Source organism: Canis aureus, chromosome X (assembly GCF_053574225.1).
Source record: "Canis aureus isolate CA01 chromosome X, VMU_Caureus_v.1.0, whole genome shotgun sequence".
Classification (NCBI taxonomy): domain Eukaryota; kingdom Metazoa; phylum Chordata; class Mammalia; order Carnivora; family Canidae; genus Canis; species Canis aureus.
In genome coordinates, this window is record NC_135649.1 from 85,019,259 (window position 1) to 85,040,902 (window position 21,644).

Consider the following 21,644-nt stretch of genomic DNA (forward strand, 5'->3'; position numbering starts at 1 on the left):
GAACATGCCAAAGAAAGTACCAGTAAAAATGTTCATAAAGTTTTTGATAAAGCAGAAGACATAGTGATTGCTCTTTGAGGTTTTTCTGCATGATTTCTCTAACTTCTTGAATTTGAAAGATGAATCTGCACTCCTTCAGGCTCTGAAGGTCAGGATGGACCAGTTACGACTTTTCCAGGAAATGAGTAATAGTAGGACCAGGGGACTCATTTCTAGAAGCCAGGAGTAACGTTTCATCCAGAACCTGTAGGTGGGGTTTTCCCTCACAAAAGTCTTCAGGGAGTTCCAGAGGCGTGTGCAAACTTGAAATGGGAATAGCTAACCTAACACAAGCTTGCCCCGGAGATACTGCCAATTCTCTTAGCTCTTGCCTTGGTTTTCCCCACCCAGTATGGCTGGTCCTTTCCTTTTCTTCTCATTTTTCTCTTCTTTTCAGCTTGTTGTCCAATGTTCCTCCCTGCAAACTCCAAATCTTAATACCCATGCAAGAACCTGAGTATTCTTGAATAAGCATCATTTAGAATTCTCTCTTCCTGGAAGACAAGAAAGGAGACTACTGCCAACTGCTGTTTGTAAGACTCCCACCCAAGCTACAGCCATGGAGAGCTCTTAAGAATCATTGCTGGGCAAGGGATGCATTCAAAATTCTTTTGAAATTTGTGTTCTGTATATAGAGAAATCACTAGTTTTAGTGTTAAAATGCAGTTAAGTGGCTTCATTTCCTTCCTTCACCAAAAATGTATCATCTGCCTACTGTACATCAGCATTGTGTTGGGAAAACTTGTGATAGAAGACACAGTCACTGCACACAAAGATTTTTATGGCATCTTGAAGAAGGTAAGTAAGAAACCCAATAATGACAATATAGTCCTGAAAAGACTATGAGAGATCTATATTCAGTCAGTGCGCCGTGAGTAGCTAGGGAGGGTTACCAGGAGCTGGAGATCCAATTCCTGGAGTCCTAATGATGACTAGTAGTGAGGAGATGGTATGTGTGTGTGCATATGCCCACACATGCACCTCCGTATACTTTTCTTATAGCATCCTGAACTTCTTTAGAGCTCTCCTTCCAGTTGTTCAATGTTCCTCTTTCTCACTGTGTTGTGATACACAATAGTGACTACATCATTTCCAAGCAAGGTCTTGGGCTCAGGGGTCTCCATACAACTGTAGAGCAAACTGATAAATCACGCTCTCCCCAGAAAAGGGTGATGAGACAGCAGTGAGATTGCAAGGAGAGGAGTCACTGGGATTTTCAAACTTGAGGAATTGCTGGTGTTGCTTAGTTTTATAAAGGTTCAAGTTATCACCAAAAGCCTCTTTCTAAGGCTTATTACACAGCCATAGGATTCTATAGACAGAAGAATGAAGCAGGCCAAGCTTCCCTTAGCATATCCTTTCCTCTCTATGGTATCCTCAGTTTTCCTTCTCCTTTATCTGCTTTCTTCCCAATGTTCCGGAAAGAATCAGTAGGTTCAGTTCTTCTTTGTGTTATGTTTTATTGCTTACCCCTCACAGGGACATCTGCATTTCAGTAAATGTCAGTATCTTCATTCAAAAGTCTAAATCTGGGGACGCCTGGGTGGCTCAGTTCGTTGAGCGTCTGACTCTTGATTTCAGCTCAGGTCATGATCTCAGGGTTGTGAGATTGGGCCCTGTGTTGGGCTCTGTGCTGGCATGGAGTCTGCTTAAGTTCCTCTCTCTCCTTCTCCCTCTGCCCCTCTCCCCTGCTCAGACTCTGTCTCTGCCTCTGTCTCTCTCTCAACAAAAAGTCTAAATCTGTAATGGAATGTATTTGGAAATTCGGGGGTAGTTGGGAGGGAACCCTCTGATATCTTAAGGCTCACCCTAGTAGGCAAGCACTTCTGCCCAACTTACCCACTTCTTGAAGGAATGATCCTGATGCTTCATGACACTATGGTATGAAGCAGAAACCTACACCATGCATCTTCAACTCTAGGTTAGATTCCATTAAGGTGAATTCCAATGGCTACCCACCTTCTTTAGCTCTATTGGAATTTAGTTGCGTTTAGTGTTAGGCAAACTGGGTAAACTTAGCAATAGTTTAGTAATAGTTGATATAATGGGACAGATGACGTCAAAAGTCTCCAACTCAAAAGTGCTGTGAATTCTGTGACTTCTACCCCTATTAACCTCTACCTGTGACCTGGGGATAATATTAATAAAATAAAATAAAAAACTTAGGTTTGTCCTTTTTCAACTAATCTATGATGAAGTAATATATGATAATGTTTTAAAGTCTACTATATAATGAATATATAAAATGTGAACCGAATCTCCCTGCCACCCTGGTTTCTCTACCCAGAGTCAAACATCAGTAATATTCTCTTGTAGATCTGCTCAGATATTTTTTATGCCTACACAGAATCTTAATCTTTTTAAGATAAGAATTTTTCCATTTTGCAGTATTGCTAGAAACAGCCACAAAGAACAATATATTTAATATTTTAGTATATTTAATTTATTAGTCTTCGCAGTTTCTCCTGTTAAAATTCATTTTCTTAAAATACACATACATATAAGAAGCACAATACTCTTGTATCATTTACATAAAATGGAGAATTTTTGGAACATTTGCTTTTTATTGGGACTTGAGTTCTTTTCACGACGCACGTTAACCTGAGATATATTACACTAAATTAAAAGTGAACAAATTCATTACAAGCTTGTGTTTTTACTCTCAATTCAGAAAGGATCACACATATCAGTTGTATTCAGTGCTGATGTTTCATTAATGGATCCCTATGACTTTATAAAACATATAGTTTCGAAAATTCTATCAGTGTGCTTGGTGTGCCTTCTTGAAATTGTGAGTATTTGACATATTAGTAACTTCCTGGCCTGATGCTTTTTTGAAGGAACCACCCTAGCTCCATTCTATGTCTTATGAATGACATATTAGATAACATTAGGAAAACATTACAGTATAGTTAATCGCAATTATCATACGATCTGTGTGATTTTTGTTTTGTTGATTTCTAAAGAGAGGAATCCCAGGGAAGAAATTGTTTAGCTTCCTGAAATGCCTTTTAACAAGATTTTTTTGAACTTTGTGGAAAGCCTAGACTCCAAGCTCTTTATCATTGCTAAATGCTAAACTCTACCTCAGCCAGACCTCTTGCTGCCTAAATCAATCCCATTAACCAGATAGATACTAGGTTTCCACTTCAACCTGAAATGACTCAGCCAGAGACCAGAATGGGGCATTTTGAAATGAAAAACCCAACCCTTATGTCAAGTTTTTATATCAGCAACAGGGTATGTCCCTGAAGATAGTGTGAAATAGCTTGTTCTAATGAGCAGTGGTTTGTTGCTTTGCCTTTTAAAATGCATGTAGATGACAAGGGACAAAGTGGGTGCAATTGCGCCAATGCACATGGGTCTGTTGGCTAGGGAGATGGGGGTTTCCTGAACCTACACATCCTCTAGATGGCTCCAGATGGATAGAAAATTAAGAACTTCTCTTTTCAGCATCAAGAGGCAGATGATCAGCATTGCTGGAACGCGTGACACAGGAACAGTACTTGAACATTATGTGAAGAGAGCTGCCTTTGTTTTGTTCCTGGTAGGATGTAGAAGGAAAGTGCCATAAAAGATCAAGATTAGACCTGTGTAAACACTGAGCAGCTAGAGCAGAAAACCTTATATAAATGTTTCTCAGGATATACAATAGGAGAAAAGAGGTAAGGTAAGAGTGTGGACTAAGGGAAGCCTAAGGAAAGGTAGTGAAATTTTTGTGGGGTGGGGAATAGTACTTAAAATTTCAAGTGATTGAAAATTTAGCATATTAAAGTATATCGGCTCCAGGAAGATTGGGCCAAGTCAACAGGAAAAACTACAACAAAAGTAAAAGTGGAAAATTTTGTTTACAGCTTCTTTTTTTTTAAAGACAAAGGAGTTCCATCTATAGTGGCTTCCATAAGCATGCCATGTGAACGAAACAGTAGTGTGTTAAGAAGCAAAATGACAAAATGGAAAAGTTCATGGAAAGAAATCTAGGTACCAAGCACTAGATAATTAAACTGGGGTATGATGATTCTGAAGAAAATCTGGAATTGTGGTGGGGTAGACTGTTCCATTGATGGCTTCCAATGAAACACACCTCACAGAATTCATGCCCTTGTGTAGTCTTCTTCCAAACTGACTCAAGTTTGGCTCTCTGTCCAGCTTTGACCAATGGAATATCAGCAAGCAAGATGACATAGAGGCTTGATAAACTGTTTACATTGGAACTTGTCCTTTCGGAATACTCCTTCTTGGAAACATTGTTGTAAAGATACTTGGGCTATACAATGGAATGAACAGAGGACACGGAGAGAGAGACTGTAGATGGTGGGAGGCCACTTTACATGTTACCACCTCAGCCAAACTCCCAGCAGAATGCAGCTCCTTGATTGACCTCAGCTATGCTACATAAAGCAAAAGAATCTTCCAGTTGCTACCAGTCGACCCACAGAACTATGAGAATAATGAATTGCTGTTTTAGGACTCTAAGTTTTGGTAGTTTATTGTGCAGCACTAGATATCTGAAACAAGTAGGCATGTAAATGCCCTCATTTATCAAAGAGGAAGCTGAGACAGGAAATGGCCAAGGGATTTGCCCAAAGTCTTACAACTAGTTAGTGAAAGAATGGGGACTAGGACTCATTGGATCTCTTGATAATCAAACAAGTGCTTTTTCCTCCACATCACCCAAAATGCTACTATTAGTATCTAACATTTAGTGAAGAATTTCTGTATGACAGGCATTATGGAAAGCATTTCATATTCACTGAGGCAGGTACTACCATTATCTCAATTTTATAATCCAGGAAACCAAAGGTTAGAGAATAATTTGCCTGAAGTCACACAGCAGGTAAATTATAGAGCTGTGCTTCTGATCCTGGGCTCCGACTGCATGAACTTGTCTGAAGCACTGTATTATAAGACTGATGAATTATAGGTTAAGTATGAATAAAACAAACAGCCTATACAACAACTGATTTAATCCATATCTGTCTCATTTGAATTAAAAAAGAATTGATCCCCACTGACTACCATTGTTGAGAATTAAATCAGCTGGCCCTTGATCCAGTTCAGAAGGTATGCCTAGATATGGTCTGCCACTTTGGGGATTTGGAAACCAACATTAACACCTTGTCACTATTTAAATGTTTGGCAAAATTCTTTTGTTCTGTAGGTTCATATACAACTTAAACCCATGGATTTTTTTTTGCAATAAAAGTATCCATATGGTATTTTCGCAGTTACATTTGAATGATTGATATGTTATTTAGCAAGAACTGTTTGCTTCATAAGGAGCCTTAAAAATGCATATCTTTATGTTTGAAAGAAATGTTGTTGGCAACTGAAGTAAGTCATTTAAGTATACCTCTTCTACAAAGCCTTTCTTGGCAAATCCTGTCCTTAATGGCTCACGCCTTTATTTATTCTCTTTATTCAATATATATTAAAGCATTCTAATGTGAATATACTACACAAAAATTAACAAAATAGAGCTCTACTTTAAGAAGTTCAGAATAATAGCAGTACAAGTTGATATGTGCTATAACAAAGGTATAGGTTAAGCCCTCTTCATTATTCATTAAGCTAATTTTGGTTAAGTGCTGACATTATGTCAGATAGAGAGCTGGGTGCCAGGTGAACCAATCAACATAGCTCTATCTTCAAGATCAAGATTTTTTTTTTTTTTTGGAAATAGTCTTTGTAGATTTAATTGGTTAAGGTGAGATCACACTGGAGTGGGGTGCGTGCTAATCCAACAACTGGTATCCCTCAGTGCAGGCCGGGTCTCATGAACGAGGCCCTGGGGCCCGAGGTAGTACTGCACCACGATGACCAGAGCCAGGCAGCAGGCGGCCAGGGTGCCTAGGATGCTCGTGTATTTCTGGAACCCGATCTCCTGCGGGGCCGACATGGGCAGGATGACCAGCGCGTAGAGCAGGGTCAGGGTGAAGCACTGGTTGGCGTACCTCAACCGGCCTGTGGGCCAGGAGGGGAGGCAGTCATAATAGGGTAAGCACATTGAGAAAAGTGATGGGAACAAAATGAGGAGGCTGCTGTCATACAAGAATGGTCTGGGGATAGAGAGCTGGGGAGGAAGTATTTGCTAAGAGAAGAAGGTCAGGGAAGATCTTTGACATGGTAACATTTAATCAGCCAGACATATGAAGGAGGGGGAGGAGAGAAGATGCATCACAGAGGCAACTGAAAGTGCAAAGGTGCTGGGGCCGAGGTAGAGCTTGATACATACTGGGAATTAACAGCAGGCTCATGTGACTGGAGCATGGTGAGCTCAGGTACTGGGCAGTGGTAGAGGATAAGGAGAGCAGGGACCAGATCATGTAGGCCTTGAAAACCATGGTAAGAATTTTACTCTCAGTGGGAGGAACAACTGTTGAGAAGGGGATGGTGTAATGCTGAGATCAAGGCCTCTGGAGCCATGTTGTCTAGGTTCATTTCTCACCCCAACCACTTAGTGAATGTGTTCTTTTGGATAAGCACTTCAATCTTTCTGTGCCTCATCTTGCTCATCTATAAAATGAAAATAATAATAATACTTATTGTTGTGAAGTTGAAATGCATCAATAGACATAAAGGGCTTAGAAATGTACTTGACATTAAGCATTCAATCTGTGTTAGAAGTTGAGCAAGGAAGAGACACGATCCGATTCATATTTTTTAAAGATCATTCTTTCCACCAGTGTGAAGCTAAAAAAAGGAGGCTGGGAGAGAAAGAGGAGAGACCAAGCTTTGCTATTTATCTAAATTGGGGACTGTGGGCTTGTACTCTTAACTGCTATATTTTTGTGTTAGACCATATTGCCTCTCCAGCCATATGAGGTCACTTGACAGGCAGAAATGGACCTTGGTTTAAGTAGAACAAGCAAGGCTCATATCCACTAGGACAGTTGATGAAAACAGAAAGATCTCTGAGGTGGTAAAGCATCCAGGTAGACAGGAATGGTATCGAGAATCAGAGTGATCCAACATGAGACTGAGTTCCCCACACACAAACTGAGGGAATTTCGTAGAAACCAATTTAATTCACCAAGAATTTCTGAATGTCTACTGTATGTATGCCACAGTTGGACAGACAGTTGGCACAATGGGGTGTGGCATTCCCCTGATGTTCAGGAGAATCATCTTCCAGGTAGGTAACAGGAGTTTATCCCGAGGGCACTGACATCTCGGGTGAGAAGTCAAGACAGAAGCTCAACTCAAAACAACCGGCAATGATAATTTTACTCATGCTGAAGTGTGACTCTCCTAAGAGTTGGGAAATGATCTTATTCATGTTTAAAAAAATAGCTTTATTGAAATATAATTAATAAACCACAAAGTTCAATATTATAAAGTATAAAGTATTTTAAATTTTAAAGTATAAAATTCAGTGTTTTTTATGATTGTATGGAATCAAACAAAATGTGTGGCATTTTGAGTCTGGCTTCTTTCACCTAGCATAACGTTTTCAGGATTCACTCATGTTGTAGCATGTATCAGCACTTTATTACCTTCTATGGCTAAATAATATTACATTGTATGATTGTGCCACATTTTGTTGATCCATTCTTCAGTTTATGGATGTTCAGGTTTTTTCCATTTTGGACTTTGTGAATAATGCTGCTATGAACATTCATATACAAGTTTTTGTGAGGATATATGCTTTCTCTTCTCTTGAGGATATACCTCAGAGTAGAATTTCTGGGTCATATGGTAACTGCACATTTAATTATTTAAAGAACAACTGAACTATTTCCCAAAGGGCTTGCATCATTTTACATTCCTTTTACTAGTGTATAAAAATCTAATTTCTTCACATCCTCATCAACACTTATTCTTGTCCATCTTTTTCATTATAGCAATCCTAGTGAATGTGAGGTAGTATTTCACTGTGTTTTTTTTTTCCAAAAACCTTCACATCACTTTATTTCAACTTTTATCCGAAAATGTAAAAAGTATTAAAACTATGTAGTCCTGAGCTTCAGATGTTGACCTCCGATCTCATAGGCAAGTGGGGGAAAGAGGGTCAGGGTAGAAATTCAGAATCCCTCCCATTCCAAGGAGATTAGAACCTGCCCCCCTGCCTCTTGGCAGGCAGGATGGGGCACAACTCAGCTTCTTCCACCTCCCTTCTTCACTCTCTTCTTTTTTTTAAAAGATTTTATTTATTTATTCATGAGAGACACAGAGAGAGGCAGAGACACAGGCAGAGGGAGAAGCAGGCTCCATGCAGGGAGCCCGACGCGGGACTCAATCCCAGGACCCTGGGATCATGACCTGAGCCAAAGGCAGACGTTCAACCACTGAGCTACCCAGGTATCTCTTCACTCTCTTCTTCCTCAGAAACATCATTGCTTATAGAAACAATCTGGTGCTGCCCAGCAATTTACATGGGGCCAGAACCTGATTTCAGACAGAAGGTTACAGGTGGTTGGAGCTGGAGGTCATCCAAACTAAACATGAATTGGCAGGACAACTTGAGGTTGGCCACAGGGACAGCAATCTCTTGGTGGTAATGCTTCCTGGCCATGACTTCTACCACATTACATTCCTCTTCAGCCCTCTTGGTGAGGCAGAGCATGGCCAAAGCCAGCAAGTGCTCCACCTCATCCTCTTCCTCTACCTTCAAGGTGAAAGAGCGGGTATGGCTAGAGAGCTAACAGCCAAAGGAAAAACTGTCCATAGTGACCACATCCAGGACTCACAGACTAGCCCCCACCCTCCCCAGGCATGAGCTCAGCTCTCCTGATTCAGGAATGCTAAGGCAGCAGCAGCTTCGGTGGCCATGCTGCAAGCTCACTGTGGTTTTAATTTATATTTCCCTGATGACTAATGATATTAAGCATGTGTATGTATATCTTCTTTAGAGAAATGTCTATTCAATCCTTTGCCTCTGTTTTAATTCATTTAATTGTTTTTTTTTTTTATTTTTAAATTGTAAGTGTTCTTTATTTACTCTGGGCACAAGTCCCTATCAGATATATGATTTGCAAATATTTTTCCCCTTATGTGAGTTGTCTTCTCATTTCCTTAATAACAACGGTTGAAACACAGAGTTTTAAATTTTGATGAAGTCTAATTATTTTTTCTTTATTTTATGTTATTTTAAAGATTTATACTTATTTATTTATGATAGACAGAGAGAGAGAGAGAGAGAGGCAGAGACACAGGAGGAGGGAGAAGCAGGCTCCATGCCGGGAGCCCGACGCAGGACTCGATCCCGGGACTCCAGGATCGCGCCCTGGGCCAAAGGCAGGCGCTAAACTGCTGAGCCACCCAGGGATCCCCTAATTATTTTTTCTTTAATTGCTTATGCTTTTGGTGTGATATATAAGAAGACTTTGCCTTACTCAATGTCATGAGGTTTTACTCCTTTGTTTTCTTCCAACAGTTTTACAGTTTTTGCTCTTACATTTAGGCCTATGATCCCTTTTGAATTAATTTTTGTATTTGGTGTGACATAGGGGTCTGACTGCGATTTTTTTTTTTTGCATGTGGATGCCTAGTTGTCTCAGCACCATTTCTTGAGACACCATTCTGTCTCTCATTGAATTATCTTGGCACTCTTGTCAAAATTAATTAACCATAAAATCATACCCATCTGTGATTTCTACAATACAATTTAGAACCCTGAACTTTGAAATTTCCTAGTTTGAATTCAGACTTCCATCATATTTAACCTGGTTTGATCTTTTAAGTCTGCCACTAGTGTCCTGTCCTGATCCTTTATACCACGAAGCTCTGGGACTTCCCCACATTTACTCCTCTCCATTCCCAAAGTTCTGTGTCTCTCTCTGGTGTATATGTGGACAAAAGGAGCAGAGATGGATGAACTCTGGTGGGGTATTAAGGTTTAACTATGGTTTTCAAGTATAGCAAATGGGTAGAGGGCTAAGCAGGAAATATCTATAGAATTAAAATAAAAATATGTATACCATGAATGATAATAGTTAAAGACTCCACTAACCCATGTTTAATAATGGCTTGAAAAATTAGAAGATCAACAAGGAAGTAGAATATATGAACAACACTATAAACCAACTAGAAAAGACTTCTTTAGATCACTCCACAGAACAATAGAATGCACATTCTTTTGATGTGCATACAGAACACTCTCCGGTATAGACTATATGCAGAGCCATCTAACAAGACTCAGTAAATTTAAAAGGACTGAAGTCATAGCAAATATGTTCTCTGACCACAAAGGGATGAAATTAGAAACCAATAACAAAAATTAGTTGTGAAACTCAAAAATATGTGGAAATCAAGTAACACACTTCTAAATAACAAATGGATCAAAGAAGAAATCACAACAGAAATTGGAAAATACTTTGAGATGAATAGAAGTAGGATACAATATACCAAAACTTACAGGAGGTAGGGAAAGCACTGACTAAAAAGAAATGCATAGCTCTGAACACACACACACACACACATATATATATATATATATATATATATATATATATATATATACAGATCTCAGATGAGTAACCTATTTAGGGAACTAGAAAAAAAGGCAAACTAAACCCAAATAAAGCAGAAGGAATGAAATAATAAAGATTAGAGACAACATTAATGAAGTAGAGAATGCAAAACCAATAGAGGAAATCAACCAGACCCAAAGTTGGTTGTTAAAAAAAGATCAACAAAATGGACAGCTTTTAACCAGACTGACTAAGGGAAAAAGAGAGAAGACTCAAATTACTAAACCAGGTATGAAGGAGAGAATGCTACTTCCAACCTTCCATAAATAAAAAAGATTATGAACAAATATTATGAACAACTATATGCCAACAAATTAGATAGCATAGATGAAATGGAAGACACAAACTACCAACTCTGATTCAAGAAGAAATTGAAAATCTGAATAGAAGTGTCACAAGATGTTGAATTAGTAGTTTTAAAATTTCACACAAAGAAAAGCCCATTCCCAGATAATTTACCAAACATTTATTTCACCAAACATTGAAAGAAGAGTTAATCCTATTTCTTCACAAACTATCCCAGAAAGTAGAAGAGGATGAGAGCAATTTCCAACTTATTTTATTAGGTCAATATTAACCCAACACCAAAACCAAAGATATGACAATAAAACTAACAAGCCACTATCTCTTATGAATATAGACACAAAGTTCCTCAATAAAATACCAGCAAACTGGACCTATCAACATATAGAAAGGATTAGATACCATGATCAAGCCGGACTTATCCCAAGAACACAAGGTTGCTTTAACATCAATGTAATGTAATATACTGATAGAATAATAAACAAAAACCACATGATCACTTCAATAAATGCAGAAAAACCATTTGATAAAATACACCTCTTTGTGATAACAAGTCTCAACAAACTAGAAGTAGAAAGGAACTTCTTTCTCATAAAGGGCATCCACAAAAAATTCATAGCTAACATCATAATTAATACTCCCTAAGATCAGAAACAAAATAAGAATATCTACTCCACTTACTTCCTTTCAACATTGTCCTGGAGGATCTAGTCATGGCAATTAGATAAGAAAAAAAAAAAGAAATAAAAAGCATCTAGATTAGAAAGGAAGAAGTAAAACCATTTCCATTTTTACATGACTGACCTTATATATATATAATACATACACAAAAAACTATTAAAGAAGTTTAGTAAGGTTGCCAGGTACAAGATCAATATACATAAAATAATTGTATTTTTATATGTTAACAATGAACCAAAAGAATATCAAAAAGACGGTGCCTGGGTGGCTCAGTCAGTTAAGTGTCTGCCTTTGGCTCAGGTCATGATCCCAGGGTCCTGGGATTGAGCCTCGTGTGGGCTCCCTGCTCAGCAAGGAGTCTGCTTCTCCTTCTCCCTCTGCCATCCTCCCTGTTTGTGCTCTCTCTCTCTCTCTCTCTCTCCCTCTCAAATAAATAAATAAATAAAATCTTTAAAAAATAATATGAAAAAGAGTAAAATACTTAGGAATAAATTTTTTAAAACGTGCAAAATTTATACTCTGAAAGGTGCAAAACAATGTTGAAAGAATGGAAAGAAAATGTAAATAAATGGAAACTCATCCTTTGCTCATGAATCAAAAGGCTTAATATTATTATATGGAGATATGAGATATGGAGATTTTCATATATAACATATGAAAATCTTAGCTGTCTTCTTTGCAGAAATTTATAAGCTAATCCTAAAGTTCATATGGAAATTCAAGGTTCTCATAATAGTTGAAACAATATTAAAAAAGAACAAAGTTGAAGGACTCATTCTTTCTGATTTCAAAAGTTACCACAAAGATACAGTAATCAAACCAGTGTGATACTGGCATGAAGATAGACATATAGATCAATGGGATAGAATTGGAGTCCACAAGCAAAGCCTCCCATTTATAGTTAATTGATTTTCAAGAAAGGTGCCAAGTTAATTCCATAAGGAAAGAATAGTCTTCAGCAAATGGTGCTGAAACAACTGGATATCCACCTGAAAAATAAAAAAAAAGAATTAGACTACTACCTAATACCAGACACAAAAATTAATTTAAAATGTATCATTAATTTAAATATAAGAACTAAAATTATAAGACACTTAGAAGAGAATACAGGAGTAAGTCATCAGGACCTTGGGTTAGGCAAAGACTTCTTAGATATGAAACCTAAAGCATGAGAGCAACAACAGAAATGGATTAATTAGACTTCTTCAAAAGTAAACATTTTTGTGCTTCAAAGGACATGATCAAGAAAGTGAAAAGACACCTCAGTGAATTGGAGAAAATATTTGCAAATCATATATCTGATAAGGGACTTGCACCTAGAATATATAAAGAACTCTTACAATTCAATAATAAAAAGACAACCCACTTAAAATGTGCACAAGGATTGGAGTACATATTTCTTCAAGAAGATATTTCTGATACACATTTCTCATACATATTTCTGATACACATTTCTCCAGGAAGATATTTCATGCATAAGGATCTGAGTACACAATTCTCCAAGAATGGCCAATCAACATGAAAAATGCTTACCATCATTTGACTTCAGGGCCAGTCAAAAGCATAATGAGAAACCAATTCACATCCACCGGGTTGGCTATAGTTAAACAGATGGACAAGAAGTGTTGGTGAAGATGTGGAGAAATTGGACCTCTCCTGCACTGCTGGTGGGAATGTAAAATATTTCAACGGCTTTGGAAAATGTCTTTCAGTTTCTCAAAAGGTTAAACATAGAGTTACCACAGGCCCTGGCAATTCCACTCCATTTTTATGTATTTACTTTCTTTAATAAATATATAATGAATATCAGATCAATAAGTACTTTATATATATTGCCATTTTCCACAACAATCTTTTAAGTTGGATATTATCATTATCCTTATATCACATAGGAGAAAATTGAGATTCAAGCTTAAGTAACCTGTCTAAAGTCACACAACTGGTAAGTCATGAGGCTAGAATTTGAACCAAGGTGTCTAACTTCAGAGTCCATACTTTTAACCATAAACTTCATTGTATCCATATAAAAATAAATATTTGAAATATTTGTATAATATAAAAATCCCCATATATGACACAGTCTTCTTGAAAGACTTCTTGAAAGATTGTCCCTTGTACATTCATAAACTACTGTTAAAAAACTAGTTATTTAATTTTATCTTAAAGAAAAACAAAGCTAACATTAATATAGTGCTATGTGTCAGACACCGGAAATTTGTTTAAATTTTACATGAACACTTCGAGGTAGATTCTGTTATTGTCCCATTTTGTGGAGATCCAGGGGAGTTAAGCAATTTGCCCAAGATCACACAGCTAGTGTCAGAGATGGAATATAAACAGTGTCCATTTGAATCACTACGAAATATGTCTCTTGATAAAATATGTTGGGCTTAGAGGAGTCTCAATAATTTACCTCCTTCTCTCCCATCTGAGCTTGCAGGACTCAAACGATGAGATAAAAATATCAGGTTTGTTATTGCTAAAGCTGTTTAGAGAATGAAGCTTAGGTGGGTTATCGGCCTGTCACAGGCCTTTCTCATGGAAACTCAAAGCTCTCTTGGAGTACCTGGTTGGATCAGTAGGTTAAGCATTTGCCTTCAGCTCAGGTCATGATCCCGACCTTGGTATATAGAGCCCAGCATTGGGCTCCTTTCTTTGCGGGGAGGCTGCTTCTCCCTCTGCCTGCTGCTACCCCTGCTTGTGCTGCTCGCTCGCTCTCTGTCAAATAAATGAAGTCTTAAAAAAAAAAAAAAAAGGAAACTCAAAGCTCTCTGCAGGTAGATACTAGGGGAAGGAAGGAACAGAGTTGCATCTTTCCAATTTTTTCTCCCAATCTCACCCACCAGGTAAATCCGAGTATAAGCTAGACAGAGGCTAGGAGTGTGACCACAGGCAATCAAGAGAGATGGGAAATAAATATCCTGCAATCGGCCAAACTGTAGACAATTTGTTCCTATGCAAACTAAGATGTCCTTTAAAAAGAGTGAGGCATGGCATTTGGAAATCTTTCTTTAAAAAAGAAAAGATTTTATTTATTTTTTCATGAGACGCAGAGAGAGGCAGAGACATAAGCAGAGATATAGGCAGAGGGAGAAGCAGGTTCCCTGTGGGGAGCCTGATGCAGAACTCTATCCCAGGACCCCAGGATCACGATCTGAGCTGAAAGCAGATGCTCAACCACTGAGCCACCCAGGTGCCCCTGGAAATCTTTCTTTACTTAGAATTGAAGAAATACAGTGAAAAGAACCTTGGCTTAGGTATTAGGAGACCTGGTGGCTCAACACAGCTATCCTATGTGACCATGGGCATTACATTTCATTCTTCTGAGCCAGTAATTAATTATTCTACCAAAAATCTGCCAATAAAATCTACTTCATGACAATAGTTCAAAAACAATATAAAGCAAGTTTGCCTGGGTGGCTCAGTCAGTTGAGTGTCTGACTCTTAATTTCAGCTTAAGCCATGATCCTGCGATTGAGCCCTGCATCCCGCTCCCCACTGGGCAAGGAGTCTGCGTGAGGTTCTCTCTCTTCCTCTCCCTCTGCCCCTCCTCCCAACTTGCATACACACTCTCTCTCAAATAAATAAATAAATAAATAAATCTTAGAACAAAAACCCCAAAAGCCAAACCAAACCAAACCAAAACTTAAACAAAACAAAACCAAACTTAACAAAAAAATTAAGAAAATTCTTCTTTAAGTGATTTCCTTCCTCTGGATTTATTTCTCTAGGCTTACCAATCTGTGCCATTAATTTCTATCCTCATATATTTTAAATGGAATGCATGGGGTCTTGAGTGTTTTTTCTTCCCTACTCCACTTCCTTTTTTACACTCTGTTATTCTTTTTCCCATGTTTTCTACTTGAGGAAACTGTTCATGTTGTCTCTTAGGTTTACCTCATGTTTATATATTCCAACCTCCTTCAATCTATACATTCCCTAATGTATAGATTCCCTAATGTATAGCAACAAGGGGAGGAGGAGGGAGGAAAAAAGGAAGGAAGGAAGGAAGGAAAGAAAAAAAGGAAAAGGTTAAAACCACTTTGCTTTCCTTTTTTTAAAAAAGATTTTATTTATTCATGAGAGACACACACAGAGAGAGAGAGAGAGAGGCAGAGACACAGGCAGAGGGAGAAACAGGCTCCATGCAGGGAACCCAACGTGGGACTCAATCCTGGGTCTCCAGGATTACTAAACTGCTGAGCCACCCGGGCTGCCTTGCTTTCCTTTTTTAAAAATGCTTTTTCTTCATTTTTTGAAGTATAAAGTAAATTGCACTCATTGTTTTTATGTATTTATTTATTTGTCTAATTATTTATTCAAAGCCCCTCTCTTGTCATCTAAGCTATAAATTCCATGAGGGCAAAAATCACAATGGTTTGTTCAGTTTTGCATACCTATACCTTGCCTGGTACTGTGCATAGAAGTGAGTAGTTAAAAAAAAGTTCAATAATCATTTTAAAGAAACCCAAATGGTATGGATTTATCATAAAAAAGTGATGATCTTGGAGTGTCTGAGTGGTTCAGTTGGTTAAGTGACCAACTCTTGGTTTCAGCTTAGGTCATGATCTAATGAGTTCTGCCCTCGGTGGAGAGTCTGCTTGGAATTCTCTGCCTATGCCTCTCCCCCACTTGAATGCATACAAGCTTTCTCCCTCTCTCAAATAAATAAATAGATCTTAAAAAAAGAATTGGCATATCAAAAAAAGTGATGATTGTCATCAATTGTTAGAATATGATAATTTTTCTCACATTTTCTTCAGGTGAGCATGCAACCTCTTCCCTCTGATTTAATCAATTCAGTAAAATAACCAACCAATTCAGCTAAAAAATAAAAAAACATTGTTTAAATTCATTGATCGTTAAATTGACCAGAATACCACCTCAGTTCATCAACAGTGCCATGGAATACAGCACAGGGCTTAACGAAAATGCTTTACCCAAGCCCAGTGACACAATCAGGTCTAGTTACACATTGCCAGTGAATCTGTCTATTCAGAGGCATCCATAGACATTTGAAGCAGAAGGAGCTATTTGGGTCATCTTAACCTGACAAAGATGAAAAAGATGCATCTTGCATCTTTCAAGCTTTTTCAAGCCTTAGAGTATATTCCTCTGAGATGTTCAGCATTTATTATACTTGAGAACATTACAAAAGGTAATAGAAAAGCTAAACCCTGTCATTGCCTCCTTTTTCTCTCTATATGTGTGTAAACTTCCCAAGAAGCTCTTGCATCAATGAAGGTTTGATACACATTTAGGCAATTAACAACAGGTAAGGGAAACTTCCCCCTCTTAACCCTTATTTTTTGCTGGGAGCAAAAGGAGTAGTTCCTTCTGGAACTTCCCCTCTGGAAGTTCCCTAAGAATGGCAGTTGTTATGGGCTGGGATTTTCAGTCCTGGCAGTATTTCCACATTCGTTCTATTTATAGGGCTGTTATTTTTTTTGTTCTTGGTATTTAGGAGAGAAGTTAAGTCTCTAACAAAGAAAAATTTTCCCCCAAACTAAGCAAACCCTTTGCATCATTTCTTCCCTTGCTGATCCTTCTTTCTGAAGTGCAAACAATGCCTTACATAATACTGCAAACATTGGTCCAAGCTGAGAAACCCTTGGTTAATGTCACATTTCCGTACCTGTGAGGATATTTCATACCAAACCAATGCATCTTAAAGGCCTCTGTAAGCATCAATAAACCTCTTTTCTAGTATTTCACCAATAGGGAGGAAGGAGGTGATAATAACCATGCTGGAAAGAAGAGGCAGTGTGTGTGTGTGTGTGTGTGTGTGTGTGTGTGTACATGCTTGTATACTTGGATAGTAGGTACTCAATAGGAATCTGTTCTTTTTCTTCTTATTACTACTATCTTCATTATTATTATTTTATTAGTCACATGGAAACAATGTCTTCTTTCTAAAAGGATGCAGTAAAGCTGAAAGCCTTGGATCGTGCATGTCAAGGGTAATATTGACCCTTGGCTAGAGTGATTGATAGGTTAACTCCTTAATCCACCTCTTTTTTTCCCTATGTCAATAACTAAGTATCTAATATAACGAGGAAAATATGCAAGCAAATATGATAAGTATTCCTCATGACAGCTGAGGACATCTGGGTGCTCCATCAAAATTCGACCTCAAACTCTTAGAGTTTGACCTGAAAACAGAAAAATGCAAAGTTTAGATTAGATGAATAATTGTATACTTGTTTCTAAAAAGTCCCAGGCTTAACAAACAATTGTTGCAAACATAGTCTAATCACCGGATTCTGTTTTATTTGTTCCTCATACAAGAGAAAGATGCCTTAAGCACTAGTTTTTAAAAATGTTTTCTCATCAAAAAAGAAAGCCCAGAAATGGCTTATTTATTAGTTTTCAACCTACAGTGAAGTCACAACGAGGGAAGGAAAAAAAGCTAACTTTCTCCTCCATTAAAATGAGATAAAAAATAGTTAAATGAATACTAAATTTATTTTTTACTTTTTCTCTTCTATTTTTATAACTGACTCATGCTAGTTTATTCCTATTTTAATCCCTAATTAAATGAAATAAGATAATTTTTCAGTCATAATGTAAATAGGCAAAGCAAGAAAGTAGGTAATTCATCTTTCCATTATCAACTCTGTTACCAGATTAGAGTGGATTTAAGAATTTGTGTATTAGCATTTGAATAATAATAATAATAGGAAATGTAATCCCTTCTATAGTGTTAATTATAATGGAGACCAAACTGGATTTCACATATTCTAGTCCTCCACATTGCACACAGCAGCTGTGGTGGTTCTTTAAAAATTTATAGTAATAAAATTCCACCCTCAAGTTAGTTGATCTTGCCCTGCATTTCATGACTGCTCTTGGATATGTAAAGAAGTGTGCTATTAAATACAGAATCCAGCATTGATATAAAAATTATATTCTCAAATTTCCATTTATTTTGAGGGCCTTGATTGTGCTGGACTGGGCTACACCAGATTACAACAAAATGTTTTCATTTAACTGTCTTCCTTCACTTACTTTTTAAAGAGGCATTATCTGCAAATATGTTGAGATTAAACAACATATGTCTAAATCACACATGGGTCAAATAAATCTCAAGAGAAATTTTAAATATTTTGAACTAAATAAAAATGAAAACACAACTTATCAAAATTTATGGGGTGTGGCAAAAGCAGTACTTATTTTTAATAAATGCCTTTAATATATACATATATATTAAAAAAAATCCCAATCAGTAATCTATGTTTTCCACTTTAGGAAACTAGAAAAAAGGAGAGCAAATTAAATCCAAAGTAAGCAGAAGAAAAGAAATAATAGAAATCAGAGCAGAAATTAATGAAAATGAAAACAAGAAATCAACAGAAAAAAATCAGTGAAATCCAAAATTTCTTCTTGAAAAGGTAAATAAAAATAGTAAGCCTCTAACAAGGATAACTAAAAAAAAGGACACAATTACTAACATCAGAAATTAAAATGCAGACATCACTAGAGTCTATGGACATAATAAAGATGATAAAGAAATGTCAGAACTACTCTATGCCCTCAAATGTGATAACCTAGAAGACATGGACCAATTCTTTGAAAGATACAATTTGCTAAAACTCAGACAAGAAGAAATAAATGGTCTGAATAGGCCTATTAAAGAAATTGTATCAGTAATTAATAACCGTCCAAATCAGAAAGCACTAAGCTTAGATGGATTCACTGGTGAATTTTACCAAACATTTAAGGAAGAAATTATATCAATTCTCCATAATCTCTTTCAGAATATATAAGCAAAAGGATATTTCCTAACTCATTCTATGAGGCCAACATTGCCTATACCAAAACCAGAAAAAGATATTACAAGAAAAGAAAACTACAGACCAATACCTCTCATGAACATAGATGCAAAAATCCTCAATAAAATATTAGCCAATCAAATCCAACAATGTATAAAAACAATTATACACCAGGACCAAGTGGGATTTTTGCCAGGTTTGCAAAGTTGGTTAAAAAATTTTAAATTAATTAATATAATCCATCACATGAATAGGCTAAAAAAGAAAAATTAAGTGATCATATAAATTGTTGCAGAAAAATATTTGACAAAATTCAACATCCATTCATGATAAAAAAAAAAAAACTCATAGTAAACTATGACTAGAGGGTAAATTCCTCAACTTGATAAAGAATATCTACAAAAAGCCTACAGTTAGCATCATACTTAATGGTGAGAAACAAGTGGCATTCCCACTAGGATCAATTACAAAGCAAGGATGTACCCTCTTACTAGTCCTTTCCAATATTATACTGGAATTTCCACTTAATGTAATAAGACGAAAGGGAAATAAATGATATACAGATTGGGAAGAGAAATAAAACTATCTGTTCACAGATGTCATAATTATCTATGTAGAAAATCTTAATCAACAAAAAACTCTTAGAACTAATAAATGATAATAGCAAGGTTGCAAGATAAAAAGTTAATATACAAAAGCTAGTCACTTTCCTTTTTTTTAAATTTTTATTTATTTATGATAGTCACACAGAGAGAGAGAGAGAGGCAGAGACATAGGCAGAGGGAGAAGCAGGCTCCATGCACTGGGAGCCCGACGTGGGATTTGATCCTGGGTCTCCAGGATCACGTCCTGGGCCAAAGGCAGGCATTAAACCGCTGCACCACCCAGGGATCCCTGCTAGTCACTTTCTTGTAGGCCAACAATGAACAAGTGAAATTTGAAATTAAAAACACAATAGCACTTATATATTAGCACCCCTCAAAATGAAATATTTAGGTATAAATCTAACAAAATATGTATAAGATCTATATGATGAAAACTACAAAACTTTGATAAATGAAATCAAAGAACTAAATGAATGAAGAGATAATCCATATTGATGGATAGGAAAACTCAATATTATCAAAATGTCAGTTCTTCCCAACTTGATCTATACAGTCAACACAATCCCAATAAAACTCCCAGCAAATTATTTTGTGACTATCAACAAACTGATTTTTAAAGTTTATATAGAGAATCAAAAGACCTAAAGCACTTAACACAATGTTGAAGAACAAAGCTGGAGGACTGACACTACTCAACTTCAAAACTTACTATAAAACTACAATCAATAAGACAGTGTGGCATTGGTGAGAGAATATACAAACAGATCTATGGAACAGAGATCAGAACAGAGAGCCCAGGAATAGGTACATATAAATATAGTCAACTGATGTTTGACAAAGGAGCCAAGGCAATACAATGGAGCAAAGATAGTCTTCAGCAAATGGTACTAGCACTGCACCTCTACATGTAAAACAATGAATCTAGACATAGCCCTTAAATAATTCACAGCAATTAACTCAAAATGCATGTAAAATGCCAAACTATAAAATCCTAGAAGATAACATTAGAGAAGACCTAGATGACTTTGGGTATGTTGATGATTTTTTAGATATAACACTAAAGACATGATCCATGAAAGAAATAGTTGATAAGATAAACTTTATTAAAAAAATTAAGCTAAGGGACCTGGGTGGCTCAGTTGGTTAAGCATCTGACTCTTGGTTTCAGCTCAGGTTGTGATCTCAGGGTAGTGAGATAGAGCTCCACATTGGGTTCTGTGCTCAGTGAGGAGTCTGCTTAAGATTCTCTCTCTCTCTCTCCTGTCCCTCTACCCTGATCACTCTCTCCCAAATAAATAAATCTTTAAAAAAATAAGCTAAACATTAAAATTAAAAATTTCTGAGTGATATCACTAAGAAGGTGACATAGGTTGTTCTTGACTTTTGTTCCTGTCATGAAAAAAGCAACTAACAACTTTTTAAAAATAAGACACCAATGAGGGAATTATAGTGCATGGGAATGAGGCTGAAGCCCCTGCCTTTATCACAGAAACCAAGACAGATTGCATTAGAAGGTAAAAGAAGTGGCTACACATTGACCACATTGCCCTTCCCTCAGACCAGCGCAGCACCATGCAGAGAGGTTCCCCTAAGCCTCCAATTTCTATAGGAAAAGAGAAGCCAGTGGGACAACCAGCTCTGCCCCCAGCATTGTGGGTTACTTAGCAGTAGCCCCTACTCTAATCTTTTTTTAAAAAGATTTTATGTATTTATTCATGAGAGACACACACACACACACAGAGGCGAGACACAGGCAGAGGAAGAAGCAGGCT

General features: G+C 37.1%; 1 long non-coding RNA gene and 1 pseudogene across 1 annotated transcript in view; one reads left to right on the plus strand and one right to left on the minus strand.

Moving 5' to 3' along the window:
- The window catches only part of LOC144309184 (uncharacterized), an 89,555-nt gene that overhangs the window by 51,658 nt on the left and 16,253 nt on the right, over window positions 1–21,644 (plus strand). The window lies entirely within an intron of this gene.
- On the minus strand, window positions 5,753–8,811 carry LOC144308265 (nucleoplasmin-3 pseudogene; annotated as a pseudogene).